We start from the raw sequence: 8463 nt of genomic DNA on the forward strand, positions 1-8463 counted from the left end.
GGGTTAGGGTTCGCGTTATTTTTAGTGTTAGGGTGAGGTGGAGGGGGAGGGGGAGCCGGATAGGGAGAGGCAGGGTTAGGGTTAGGGTTAGGTTTAGTTTGAGGGTGAGAGTGATTGTTAGGTTTAGAATTAGGATTAGGGTTAGGGTTAGGCTGAGGTTGAGGGGGAGGGGGAGGAGCAGAGTTAGGTTTAGGGTTAGCGTTAGGGTGAGGGTGTGGGTTCGTGTTAGTGTGAGTGTTAGGTTTAGGGTTAGGTTGAGGGAAAAGTTTAAGGTGAGGGTGAGGGTGAGGGTGTGGGTTCGGGTTAGTGTGAGTGTTAGGGTTAGGGTTTGGGTGAGGGAAAAATTTAGGGTGAGGTTTAGGGTGAGTGTCAGTGTTAGGCTTAAGGTTGGGGTTAGGATTAGTGTGTTGGTGAGAGTGAGTGTTAGGGTTATTTTGAGGTTTAGGGTTAGGGTGAGGGTTAGGGTTAGGATTAGAGTTAGGGTGAGGGTGTGGGTGAGTGTGAGTGTTAGGTTTAGTTTTAGGATTATGGTGAGGCTGAGGAAGAGGATTAGTGTTAGGATTAGTGTTAGGGTTAGAGTTAGAGTTAGGCTGAGGGTGAGCGTGAGGGTGCGGTTTAGGGTTAGGGTTAGAGTTATGGTGAGGGCTAGGGTGAGCATGAGGGTTAGGGTTAGGGTTAGGGATAGGGTGAGATTTAGTATTAGAGTTACGGGTAGGGTGAGGTTAAGGGTAGGATGAGGCTTAGGGTTAGGTTTAGGGTTAGGGTTAGGGTGAGGGAGGGTAAGGGTTAGGGTGAGGGTTTGTGTGAGGGGGAGGGTTAGGTTTAGGGTTAGGGTTAGGATTAGTGTGTAGGTAAGGGTGAGGGTTAGGCTAAGGGTGAGGTTTAGGTTTAGGGTGTGGGTTAGGGTTATGGTTAGGGTTAGGGTGAGGGTTTGGGTGAGTGTGAGGCTTAGGGATAGGACTAGGATTAGGGTGATGGTGAGGTTGAGGGTTACTGATAGGGTTAGGCTTAAGGTTAGGTAAGGGCTAGCGTTAGGATTGGGGTTAGTGTTAGAGTTAGGGTGAGGGTGAGGGTGAGGGTGAGCGTGAGGGTTATTGTGAGCGTTAGTGTGAGGGTTGGGTTAGGGTAAGGGTGATGTTTAGGGTTAGGATGATGGTTAGGTTTAGAGTTAGGTTTAGGGTGAAGTTTGGGTTAGGGTTAGGGTTAGGGTTAGGGTGAGCGTGAGGGTTAAGTTTAGGATTACTGTTAGGCTTAGGGTTAGGCTTAGGGTGAGTTTGAGTGCTAAGGTGAGGGTGAGGGTTAGGGTTATGTTTAGGGTGTGGGTGACGGTTAGGGTTAGTGTGAGGGATAGGTTGACGATGAGGGTTAGGTTGTGGGTGAGGGTGAGGTTTAGGGTTGAGGTGATGGTGAGGGTTAAGGTTAGGATTAGGGTTAGGGTGAGGTTTAGGGTGAGGTTTTGTGTTAGGGTTAGGGTGAGGGTGAGGGTGAGGGTTAGTGTTTGGATTAGGATTAGGGCTAGGGTTAGGTTGAGGGTGAGCATGAAGATTTGGTTAAGGGTTAGGTTGAGTGTTAGGGTGAGGGTGAGGGTTAGGGTTAGGGTTAGGGTAAGGGTTAGGGTGAGGGTTAGGGTTATGTTTAGGGTTAGGTTTAGGGTGGGAGTTAAGGTTAATGTTAGGGTTAGGTTTAGGGTAAGGGCTAAGATGACGGTGAGAGTTAGGGTTAGGGTGAGCTTTAGGGTTAGGTTGAGGGTTAGGGTTAGGGTTAGGATTAGGGTTAGGTTGTGGGCTAGGGTGAGGGCGAGGGTTAGGATTAGGCTTAGGTTTAGGGTGATGTCCAGGGTTAGGTTTAGGGTTAGGTGAGGGGTAGGGTGAGGGTTAGAGTGAGGGTTAGCTTTAGTGTGAGAGTTATGGTTAGGGATAGGTTAGGGTGAGGTTAAGGGTTATGATGAAGTTTGGGTGAGAGTGAGCTTTAGCGTTAGCATGAGTGTTAGGGTGAGGGTTAGGGTGAGGGTTAAGGTTAGGGTTAGGGTGATGTTTAGGGTTCGATTTATTGTTAGGGTGAGGCTTAGGGTGAGGGGTATAGTTATGGTTAGGGTGAAGGTTAGGATTACTGTGAAGGTTAAGGTTAGGGTTACAGGTAGAGTGAGGGTAAGGGTTAGGGTGAGGTTTAGGGTGAGGTTTAGGTTTAGGGTTACAGTTAGGGTTAGGTTGAAGGTTAGGGTGAGGTTTACAGTTAGGGTGAGGGTGAGGGTGAGGAATAGGGTTACGATTAGTGTTAAGGTTAGGGTTAGGCTGAGGGTGAGTTTTAGGGTTAAGTTTAGGGTTAGGTTTAGGGTAAGGGTTAGGGTTAAGGTGAGGGTTAAGTTTAGGTTTAGAGTTAGGGTGAGGTTGAGGGTTAGGGTTGGGGTTTCGGTTAGGGTGAGGGTGAGGGTGAGGCTTAAGGTTAGGATTAGGTTTTGGGTTAGGGTTAGGCTGAGGGTGAGTGTGAGGGTTAGGGTTAGGGTTAGGTTTAGGTTGAGTGTTAGGGTGAGGGATAGGTTTATGGTTAGGGTGAGGGTGAGGGTAAGCGTGAGGGTGAGGGTTAGGTTTAGGTTTAGGGTGAGTGTGAGGGTGAGTTTTAGGGATAGGTTTAGGGTTAGTGTGAGGGTGAGTATTAGGTTTCGGATTAGAGTTAGGGTTACGGTTAGAGTTAGGGTTAGAGTGAAGGTTAATGTGAGAGTTAAGGTTAGGATTAGGTTTAGGTTTAGGATGAGGGTAAGGGTTAGGGTGAGGTTTAGAGTGAAGTTGAGGGTCAGGGTAAGGATTAGGTTTAGAATTAGGGTCATGTTGAGGGTTAGGGTTCATGTTAGTGTGAGTGTTAGGCTGAAGGGTAGGGTTACGGTTAGGGTGAGGGTTGGGGTGAGTGTTTCGTTTACATGAGGTTTAGGTTTAGGGTTAGGGAGAGGCTTAGGTTTTGTGTGAGGGTTAGGGTGAGGGTAAGTGTTAGGGTTTGGGAGAGTGTTAGGGTTAAAGTGGAGCAGAGGGCGAGGGTTTGATTAGGTTAGGGTTAGGATTAGGGTTAGGGTTATTGTTAGGTTGAGGGATAGGTTGAGGGTTTGCGTGAGGGTTATGGTTAGAGGGTTAGGTTTAGGGATAGGATTAGGGTTAGGGTGAGACTAAGGATTAGGGTGAGGGTTAGAATGAGGGTGAGGTTAAGGGTTAGCGTGCGTGTTAGGGTTTTCGTTAGGGTGAGGGTTAGGTTTAGGGTTAGGGTGATGGTGAGGGTTAGGTTTAGGATTAGTGTTAGGGTTAGGGTTAGGCTTTGTGTGAGGGTGACAGGTAGGGTGAGGGTTAGTGTTAGGGTTAGATTTAGGGTGAGGGTGAGGTTTAGAGGTTTCATTAGAGTTAGGGTGAGGGTGAGTGTGAGTGTTAGGGTGACAGTGAGGGTTAGTGTAGGGTGAGGTTTAGGGTGACAATGAGGGTTAGGCTTAGGGGTTGGGTTAGGTTTAGGGTTAAGGTGAGGGGTAGGGTTAGGGTTAGTGTAAGGGTTTAGGGTTAGGGTGAGGGTTAGGGTTAAGGTTAGGGTTAGAGTGAGGGTTAGGGTGAGGGTGAGGGTTAGGGTGAGCGTGAGGGTGAGGATGAGGGTTTGGGTGTCAGTGAGGGTTAGGGTAGGGTGAGGGTTAGGGGGAAGGTGAGGGTTAGGGTCAGGTTGAGGTTTAGGATTACGGTTAGGATTAAGATGTGGGTTCGGATGAGTGGTAGTTTTAGGGTTAGGGTTAGGGTTTATGTGCGATTCAGTGTTAGGGTGAGTGTGATGGTTAGGGTTAGGGTTAGGGTGAGGGTAATTGTTAGTGTGAGGGTTAGGATGAGGGTAAGGGTTAGGGTTAGGGTGATGTTTGAGGTTAAGGTTAGAGTTAGTGTTATAGTTGGGGGAGGGGGAGGGTTAGGGTGAGGGTAAGTGTTAGGTTGAGGGTGCGGTTTAGGGTTAGTCTGAGGGGTAGGGTTAGGGTTAGGGTGAGGGTTAGGTTTAGTGTGAGGGTTATGGTTACCGATAGGGTTAGGATGAGGGTAAGGATTAGGATAAGGGTAGGGTGAGAATGAGGTTTAGGGTTAGCATGAGGGTTAGGATGAGGGTTAGGTTTAGGTTTAGGGATAGGGTGAGGGTTTGGGTGAGTGTGAGGTTTGGGTTGTGGGTGAGGGTTAGGGTAAAGGTGAGGGTTAGGTTCACGGGGAGGGTTAGAGTGAAGGCGAGGTTTAAGTTTAGGGTTAGGGTGATGGTTAGGTTTCGTATTAGTGTTAGGGTGAGGGGTAGGGTGAGGGGTATAGTTAGGGTTAAGGTGAGGGTTACGATTAGTGTGAGAGTTAGGGTTAGGCTGAGGTGTAGGCTTAGGGTTAGGTGTAGGGTTATGGTTAGGGTAGGGTGAGGGTTAGGGTGAGGTGAAAGGTTAGTGTTAGTGTTAGGGTTAGGGTGAGTGTTAGGGTTAGAGTTAGTATTAGGGTAAGGGTTAGGTTTAGGGTTAGGGGTAGGGTAAGATTTAGGTTTAGGGTTAGACTGAGAGTGAGGGTTAGGGTAAGGTTTAGGTTTAGGATTAGGGTCAGAGTGAGGGTGAGGCTTAGGGTTAGTGTGAGCTGAGGGGTGGGGTTAGGTTTAGGGTAAGGGTGAGGGTGAGGGTTTTGGTTACATAAGGGTTAGGTTTAGGGTTAGGGAGAGGATTAAGTTTTGGTGAGGGTTAGGGTGATGGTAAGTGTTAGAGTTTGGGTGAGTGTTAGGGTGAGGGTGAGGGTTAGTGTTAGGGTGAGGGTTAGGTTGAGGGGTATAGTTAGGGTTAGGGTGATGGTTAGGATTAGTGTGATGTTTAGGGTTATGGTCAGGGTTAGAATGAAGGTAAGGGTAGTGTGAGATTTAGGGTGAAGTTTAGGGTTAAGGTTAGATTTAGGGTTAGGTTGAGGGTTAGTGTGAGGTTTAAAGTTAGGGGGAGGGAGAGGGTTAAGGTTAGGGTTAGGGTGAGGGTTAGGGTTAGGGTGAGAGTTACAGTTAGGGTTAGGGTGAGGGGGAGGGTTAGGGTTAGGTTTAGGGTTAGAATGTGTGAGGGTGAGGGTGAGGATTAGGGTTAGGATTAGGGTTAGCGTTAGTGTTAGGCTGAGGGTGAGGATGAGTGTTAAGGTTAGGGTTAGGGTTAGGGTGAGTGTTAGGGTAAGGGTTAGGGTTAGGATTAGGGTTATGGTGAAGGGTAGGTTTAGGGTTAGGGTGAGTGTTAGGGTTAGAGTGAGGGTGAGGGTTAGGGTGAGGTTTAGGTTTAAGTTTAGATTTAGTTTAGGGTGAGGGTTAGGGTTAAAGTTAGGGATAAGTTTATGGTAAGGGTTATGGTTACGGTTAGTGTCAGGGTTATGTTTAGGTTTAGGGTGAGGGTTAAGGTGAGAGGAAGGTTTAGGGTTAGGGTGAGGGTGAGGGTGAGCCTTAGAGTTAGGATTAGGGTTTGGGTTAGGGTTAGGCTGAGGGTGAGGTTTAGAGGTTTCATTAGAGTTAGGGTGAGGGTGAGTGTGAGTGTTAGGGTGACAGTGAGGGTTAGTGTAGGGTGAGGTTTAGGGTGACAATGAGGGTTAGGCTTAGGGGTTGGGTTAGGTTTAGGGTTAAGGTGAGGGGTAGGGTTAGGGTTAGTGTAAGGGTTTAGGGTTAGGGTGAGGGTTAGGGTTAAGGTTAGGGTTAGAGTGAGGGTTAGGGTGAGGGTGAAGGTTAGGGTGAGCGTGAGGGTGAGGATGAGGGTTCGGGTGTCAGTGAGGGTTAGGGTAGGGTGAGGGTTAGGGGGAAGGTGAGGGTTAGGGTCAGGTTGAGGTTTAGGATTACGGTTAGGATTAAGATGTGGGTTCGGATGAGTGGTAGTTTTAGGGTTAGGGTTAGGGTTTATGTGCGATTCAGTGTTAGGGTGAGTGTGATGGTTAGGGTTAGGGTTAGGGTGAGGGTAATTGTTAGTGTGAGGGTTAGGATGAGGGTAAGGGTTAGGGTTAGGGTGATGTTTGAGGTTAAGGTTAGGGTTAGTGTTATAGTTGGGGGAGGGGGAGGGTTAGGGTGAGGGTAAGTGTTAGGTTGAGGGTGCGGTTTAGGGTTAGTCTGAGGGGTAGGGTTAGGGTTAGGGTGAGGGTTAGGTTTAGTGTGAGGGTTATGGTTACCGATAGGGTTAGGGTGAGGGTAAGGATTAGGATAAGGGTAGGGTGAGAATGAGGTTTAGGGTTAGCATGAGGGTTAGGATGAGGGTTAGGTTTAGGTTTAGGGATAGGGTGAGGGTTTGGGTGAGTGTGAGGTTTGGGTTGTGGGTGAGGGTTAGGGTAAAGGTGAGGGTTAGGTTCACGGGGAGGGTTAGAGTGAAGGCGAGGTTTAAGTTTAGGGTTAGGGTGATGGTTAGGTTTCGTATTAGTGTTAGGGTGAGGGGTAGGGTGAGGGGTATAGTTAGGGTTAAGGTGAGGGTTACGATTAGTGTGAGAGTTAGGGTTAGGCTGAGGTGTAGGCTTAGGGTTAGGTGTAGGGTTATGGTTAGGGTAGGGTGAGGGTTAGGGTGAGGTGAAAGGTTAGTGTTAGTGTTAGGGTTAGGGTGAGTGTTAGGGTTAGAGTTAGTATTAGGGTAAGGGTTAGGTTTAGGGTTAGGGGTAGGGTAAGATTTAGGTTTAGGGTTAGACTGAGAGTGAGGGTTAGGGTAAGGTTTAGGTTTAGGATTAGGGTCAGAGTGAGGGTGAGGCTTAGGGTTAGTGTGAGCTGAGGGGTGGGGTTAGGTTTAGGGTAAGGGTGAGGGTGAGGGTTTTGGTTACATAAGGGTTAGGTTTAGGGTTAGGGAGAGGATTAAGTTTTGGTGAGGGTTAGGGTGATGGTAAGTGTTAGAGTTTGGGTGAGTGTTAGGGTGAGGGTGAGGGTTAGTGTTAGGGTGAGGGTTAGGTTGAGGGGTATAGTTAGGGTTAGGGTGATGGTTAGGATTAGTGTGATGTTTAGGGTTATGGTCAGGGTTAGAATGAAGGTAAGGGTAGTGTGAGGTTTAGGGTGAAGTTTAGGGTTAAGGTTAGATTTAGGGTTAGGTTGAGGGTTAGTGTGAGGTTTAAAGTTAGGGGGAGGGAGAGGGTTAAGGTTAGGGTTAGGGTGAGGGTTAGGGTTAGGGTGAGAGTTACAGTTAGGGTTAGGGTGAGGGGGAGGGTTAGGGTTAGGTTTAGGGTTAGAATGTGTGAGGGTGAGGGTGAGGATTAGGGTTAGGATTAGGGTTAGCGTTAGTGTTAGGCTGAGGGTGAGGATGAGTGTTAAGGTTAGGGTTAGGGTTAGGGTGAGTGTTAGGGTAAGGGTTAGGGTTAGGATTAGGGTTATGGTGAAGGGTAGGTTTAGGGTTAGGGTGAGTGTTAGGGTTAGAGTGAGGGTGAGGGTTAGGGTGAGGTTTAGGTTTAAGTTTAGATTTAGTTTAGGGTGAGGGTTAGGGTTAAAGTTAGGGATAAGTTTATGGTAAGGGTTATGGTTACGGTTAGTGTCAGGGTTATGTTTAGGTTTAGGGTGAGGGTTAAGGTGAGAGGAAGGTTTAGGGTTAGGGTGAGGGTGAGGGTGAGCCTTAGAGTTAGGATTAGGGTTTGGGTTAGGGTTAGGCTGAGGGTGAGGTTGAGGGTTAGAGTTAGCATGAGGGTTAGGTTTAGGGACAGGTTTAAGTTAAGGGTTAAGTTGAGGGGTAGGATTAGCGTTAGGTTGAGGGAGAGGCTGAGGGTGGGAATGAGGGTTAGGGTGAGGCTAACGGTTAGGGTGAGGGTTAGCGTTAGGGTTAGGTTTAGGTTGAGGGTTATGGTGAGGGGTACGGTCAGGGTTAGTGTGAGCCTTCGCGTTATTGTGAGGGTTAGGGTTAGGGTTAGGGTTCGGGTTACCGTGAGGTTTTGGGTAAGGGTGAGGGTTATGATGAGGGTGAGTTTTAGGTATAGGGTCTGGGTGAGGGTGAGTGTTAGGGTGAGGATGACGGTTAGGGTTAGGGTTAGGATGAGGTTGAGGATTAGTGTGAGGGTTAGGGTTAGGTTTAGGCTTAGGGTGAGGGTAAGGGTTAGGGTTAGGTTAAGGGTTAGGGTGAGTGGTAGGGTGAGGTTTAGGGTTAGGGTTTTGTATAGGGTTAGGGTGTGGGTGAGGGTTAGGGTTAGGGTTAGGGTGAGTGTGAGGGTGAAGTTTACTGTTAGGTTTAGGCTTAGGGTGAGTGTGAGTGTTAGGTTTAGGATTAGTGTTAAGGTTAGGGTTAAGTTTAGGGTTAGTGTTAAAGATAGGGTTTGGGAGAGTGTTAGGGTTAGGGTTAGGGTTAGGGTTAGGGTAGGGTGAGGGTAAGGTTTAGGGTGAGGGTTAGGGTTAGGCTAAGGGTAAGGTTCAGGGTGATGGTTAAGGTTTGGTTCAGGGTTAGGGTGAGGGTTAGGATGAGGGTTATAGTTAGGGTTAGGTTTAGGGTTAGAATTAGGTTGAGTGTGAGGGTGAAGAACAGGGTTCTGGTTA

This window comes from Dipodomys merriami, unplaced genomic scaffold (genome assembly GCF_024711535.1).
Source record: "Dipodomys merriami isolate MVZ:Mamm:240054 unplaced genomic scaffold, mDipMer1.0.p SCAF_23, whole genome shotgun sequence".
NCBI lineage: Eukaryota > Metazoa > Chordata > Mammalia > Rodentia > Heteromyidae > Dipodomys > Dipodomys merriami.